The sequence below is a fragment of the Limulus polyphemus genome, unplaced genomic scaffold, assembly GCF_000517525.1.
Source record: "Limulus polyphemus unplaced genomic scaffold, Limulus_polyphemus-2.1.2 Scaffold36, whole genome shotgun sequence".
Lineage (NCBI taxonomy): Eukaryota > Metazoa > Arthropoda > Merostomata > Xiphosura > Limulidae > Limulus > Limulus polyphemus.
Window position 1 is genome coordinate 1,029,774 of NW_013665646.1, and position 5,981 is coordinate 1,035,754.

Genomic DNA, 5,981 nt, shown 5'->3' on the forward strand with positions numbered 1-5,981 from the left:
TCGCTATATCATTATTAGTGATTTATGTTCGATGTGATTAGTATAACATTTTTAAACATCTTAGGTATTCGAATACCTAAAATGTTTAAAAATGTTATACTAATCACATCGAACATAAATCACTAATAATGATATAGCGAATACCTAAGATGTTTAAAAATGCTATACTAATCACATCGAACATAAATCACTAATAATAGTATAGCGATATATTATTATTAGTGATTTATGTTCGATGTGATTAGTATAGCATTTTTAAACATCTTAGGTATTCGCTATACTATTATTAGTGATTTATGTTCGATATGATTAGTATAGCATTTTTAAACATCTTAGGTATTCGATATATTATTATTAATGATTTATGTTCGATGTGATTAGTATAGCATTTTTAAACATCTTAGGTATTCCATATATTGTTATTAGTGATTTATGTTTGATGTGATTAGTATAGCATTTTTAAGCATTTTAGGTATTCGATATATTATTATTAGTGATTTATGATCGTTTGTAGTTAAACACAAAGTTATACAATATCTGTGCTTTTCTTTCTACTAGTATCGAAACCCGGCTTTTAGCGTTATAAGCCATCAAAATTACCGCTGAGCCAGTGGGAGGTCTGTTTATGTTTATTAGAATATGTTTTACGTCTGTGTTTTTCGAAAAAGTTAACAATGTCTCCTCCAACACCGGTAATCAGATAGGTAAACCTAGATACCTAAACATCTAAACAGGATATATTCAGAGTAGATAAAACAATTCACACACACATGAGACGTATTTAATAAAACGCATTTTTTTTTATTACTTCTCAAACCATGTCTCACTTAGTTTTATGAAAGTGAAGTAATTTAGAATAAATGATTTGTTTTTTAATATAAATGAATACAACAATCATTACAATATCATAACGGTTCAATACAGAGTTATATATACACATAGATAACAACACAGTTACTGGCCATTTGTGTTAATAAGCAGTACCCAGACTTAAAGTTAAACTTTCAATAAGTCAAAAATCTGATTGGACGTCCAATGAAGCAATGTCGTTGTTCAGTCGTTTATTACTCTTATTCTATTTTTAGACGTATATGTAAACAAACTATACAAACTTATTGAATATACAAGACTGTTCAGCTTAAGATATATTATTTAGTTTATTTAGTGATTTAATATTTAATGATTACTTAGTTTTCATAACAAGAGTGTTAAATGTTAATTATATTAAAAGCGATAGTTATGGCACGTTTCGTTACGTAATTTTGTACGAGTCGTATGTTGTGTATGTTGTTGTACAAGGATTTTGTAATATTGTTGGCGTCATCTTACTTGAAGCTTCTAAGTTTTTCTCGTTATGTGTAAGACTGTTGTTACTAGGGGCTAGATAATTCTAGATTGTCTGTCTCGTGTTACAAATACGTGCAGATACAGAGTGCAAGAAGGGAAATTAGTGAAAGTAAAAGTGAAGTTAAACTGCGTGATTGTCAGTTTAATCGTAACGGGCGATTTCTAAAGTGAGTTTCACAACTTGTATTGCAATAACAGAGATAGAGAAGAATAATGTGTCTTGTCAAAGGTTTTTCTAAAGCAACTGAAACCCGTCTGTGTGAATTTTGACGAAAAGGAGACAATTATTTAAAGCTCTGGATACAACTGTGATTGCCAACAGTGTAACAAATTTTTGTACATACGTTTGACTTGTTTTCAATATATTATTTTAAAACAATTGGATAGTATGTTTTCCGTTTAATGTTGAAATATATCGCCAACAAGTCACAGACACATACTGTAAAGAATCCGAGCTATAAAAACCTGACAAAATTAATTAGTATTTAGTTTTATAGGATTTGACTAAGACATTATTGTAGTCATATCTTAGAATTAGAAACACTGGCAAGTCTTATTTTTCGTATCAGTGAAAGTATTTTCTTTATGTAGTGTACATAATACTAAAAAACAGCTAAAAAAATGGTTATCTGTGCTGTGGCCACTGCAGGTATCGAAACCCTATTTTTATCGTTATAAGCCATCGAGCTTAACCCTGAGCCACTGTGGAGGAGTGGCAAATCAATGAATGATTTCGATACAAATGTTTTATTTCGAGATCTCTTAGTCAACAGTTAGTTTCTGCTTCATTACAATCAGTTATTTCAGACGGTTACAAATTGTCATCACATTTCTTCTGTCTCCTCTTACACGCTGGAAATCAATGAAAACGAAAAACCAAAATTTCAACCCCCGATATTTATTTGTTATCCGGTTTCTTAGAGCAGGGCAGCAGGACGGGTAATGTCCTTCTCCAGGTACCAGCTTACAGTTTGGATCGTCTATTCCAATAACACCACACCTGAAAACAAGAAGGTAATATCAATCCATTTTTCAAATTTATTGATAGGTTATTATAGATTTTGTTTGTTTGTTGTTAAGCACAAAGCTACACATGGGGCGATCTGTGCTGCGCCCACAAAAGGTAGTATTAAAACCCGGTTTTGGGCTTTATAAGTTGAACCACTGGAAGATATTATAGATTGTTTATTTCGCTGTTTTCTCCGCACTCGCCTCCTTCAGTAAAAATATTTCGCGTCAGAGTAAAAATAAAGACAAAACTTAGGTTCAGTTTCAACTAATTACAGTTTTAGATCAACTTTTCATGCACTTAAATAAAAAGTAAAATAAGTAAATAAAATCAATAAAACAATATTTTTAGTAGATAAATACTTCTGGCTTACAATAGATACATGTAGTTAAGAAATCATAATAGTAATACAATATGAATAATTTCATTTTATACAGCATTATAGTTTAAGGACACAATCAGTTGAACTCTGCTACGTAAAATGATAAAAAAACAAACTAAGAGACAAATATCAAAACAGAAAATATATTTGCTTTACAAGCATTTCAAAACGAGTAACAATTCTAACTTATCCGCCTATCTATCCACACAGGGTTTGGGGATAATTATAATTATAAAATCAAGATGTTATAAAACATGAAACAGTCCTAAATTTCTTATTCTTTCGACAGTCCAACTATGTAAATTACTTATTTAATGGGGAGTTTTTGTATGCTCTTAAAAACATAAATTTTAAATACATAACTGTGTTACACTTAAACACCAAAAATATTGTCTAGATAATAATAGGACAAGTATTTACATCTAACATCAACCAGTAAGAAAATAGCATTATTCCAGTGCTTTGTCTTTAATGGGCACAAGTTGTGGTTGAGCTCATATCAACATAACAACCTTGAATGCATTACTAACCTACGGTTGGCTCAGCTTTCGGAGTTGTCGAGCTGGGTTTGAATTCGTCCGCTCCCACAAAATATTTCCCACACCTCAAGTTGTGGATACGTTATAAGAGTAACAATTAGTCCCTTAGCATGGACTGTTTGTTGTAGGATTTTGCTGACTGGTTGCCTTACCACTGGTCAGTAGTTAAAATTAGACAGCTCTAGTAACTTTGCCATAGTTACAAATTCATCTTTTTCAGAGAAAATGACACCACATTTTACTTCAGCCCTATAGTACATTATCGTTATCCCTCCTGCCGGTCAAAGGTAAGATCAGTGAAGGTTCAGAATAATTTTTTATGACACTTCACTGGTTAATGCTAAAAAGGAATTATTCTCTTACTGATAATTTAGCCCAATCCACGTTGTTACGTAGGTATTATTCTACTTCTAATTGTTAAAAGTGAAGTTACATCTATTGTATAGACTTAGATTTCTTGAACTTTACATTTAGAAAACAGTATTTTAAACTTTAAAATAGAGACAATTTAGATACCCTGCTCCATTAATAACAGCTTCAGCTCCATCTGCATCACAGACAAGAATCTCACATTTCTCGTCATTGTACACCACACCTTTATTTTCAATCTGTCGAAAATCAAGGCTGGTTGGTAGCAACCACTTTTAAAAAAATCTAAATTTTAAAAATTAAACCTTTAATATCTATTATAAACACGACTGAATCGATAAAACCGGCAATTCACAACTATTGAACAAAAGTGTTGATTGAATATGAGAGTTAAACAAACCAAAAAAATAATAATATCAAACAGTAATGGCGCCTAGTATAACAACAGTAATGGCGCCTAGTATAACAAACAATAATGGTGCCTAGTATAACAAACAGTAATGGCGCCTAGTATAACAAACTATTATGGCGCCTAGTATAAATTTTTTTTAAACTAGGCGCCACTACTGTTTGTTATACTAGGCGCCATTACTGTTTGTTATACTAGGCGCCACTACAGTTTTTTTATACCAGGCGCCATTACTGTTTGTTATACTAGGCGCCATTACTGTTTGTTATACTAGGCGCCACTACAGTGTATAACAAACAGTAATGGCGCCTAGTATAACAAACAGTAATGGCGCCTAGTATAACAAACAGTCTTTTCCCGATGCTTTAATTTTGTTATATTCTTATTCCATTTAAATTCATTATATGAGTTAAAACTGTAAATAAGTTATTTTTATTACCAAAATAGTTCTCTGTTTACTACCAGAGTATATTTGACGAACAACCAGTATGGTAGTTTTATTGGTACAGAACAATTAAACGTTGCAATGTGTAGAGTCCTTTAATGTGAAACACATAATGATTGTTATGGACAAGTATGGACTAGTCCTTACCGTTCTTTTTCTCTACTTTATCTGTGAATACGGATGCTGTAACAGAATTAATCAGGCAGAGTGTAATCACGATTACAATAAAAAAAAATCATATCTGAATCGTCTTATCTTCAAAAGGGATACTGGAAAGTTTTCCAGACCTTGTATTGTAAACACGCCTTTATACTCCCTCTCTGACCACACCACGTGAACAGGGTTCTCTTGACGTCACATGCCCTCTTCTTTGTCTCTCTTCTCCTGGTCGGAATTTAGGTCTTTGTGACCTAGAAGGGTCAGGTACGCGGGGACCTCTTCCTCCTTCTCCTTTGTCAATGAAATGTTAGATCGAAGTCCAAAATTCCCTCTGAAGGATTTTGATGTACGCAGACTACAGATGAAGACATAAATAACGAGAACTACGTATTATTTATGGATTACGAATAACAATAGAAACCTTCGAGAAGTGACACTATACTATGGAATACTAAAGAGGTCAATGTAGATGTTCTATACGTTGTTAAGTGCTGCTGGCTCTACAACCCGTCTGGTAACTAAATAAACGCCCACCCCGCGCCAGAATAAATATGTATTTGAAGTAGAAACCAATAGATATGTCTATACGTGTGTGAGTTGGGTCAAGGAAAGGAGCTAAATGAAATAAAAATAATGAAACCGAAACAATCAAATCTTCCGTTTTTAATTATAAAGGAAAATATTTAAACCAGAACTTCCTTACTGTTTCTGTTATTGTATTTTTGAATTGATTAAGCAATATTTATTTTTCTCAGTTGCACGATGAAAAATGACGATTTGTTCAAAATTCTAAGGAAGTAGAAACTCTATACGTTATGTCTCCATGTGGTAAGTCTACAGACTTACAACGCTTAAATCCGAGGTTCGATTCCCGCGGTGGCTTCAGCAGATAGCCTAATGTGGCTTTGTTCTAAAACACACAAACTGTATATTATACTTATAAATTCTGATTTATTTAGTAGTTAATAATAATTAAACATTTACTAATAAAACTGAAGGTTGAACAATGTAGGTTTAATTAAACAAACTCGACTGTCACTAGTTCTCAGCGAATTCTTGTTACTAGAAGACAAAATTATTTCTTTTTTTTAATGAAACTCATCTAATTTCAGCTTCTTAATGAGACTTCTGCCCAATCACGCATCCCGCCACTCCTCCTTGTTTTTCATTCTCCTCCTTCCTTTAGAAATAAATCTTGCCTAAATGTATAGTTTGTTCAGTATAATAGGTTCGATGTACATGAAAGTTTTACTGAAATACTGGACAATAAATCATTGGACGTTTAACTACACCGACAATTAATCGTTAATCAACTCTATTTC

General features: G+C 32.4%; 1 protein-coding gene across 1 annotated transcript in view; it reads right to left on the reverse strand.

Moving 5' to 3' along the window:
* Positions 1–1,750: 1,750 nt before the first annotated feature.
* LOC111086182 (toxin-like protein 14) overlaps positions 1,751–5,981 on the reverse strand; it is a 15,571-nt gene continuing 11,340 nt past the window's right edge. The window contains exons 2-3 of the transcript XR_002610937.1: positions 4,648–5,014; positions 1,751–2,347 (exon numbers count right to left, since the gene is read on the reverse strand). The gene's annotated coding sequence lies outside the window, so the exon portion shown is untranslated. The remainder of the gene's footprint in view (positions 2,348–4,647; positions 5,015–5,981) is intronic.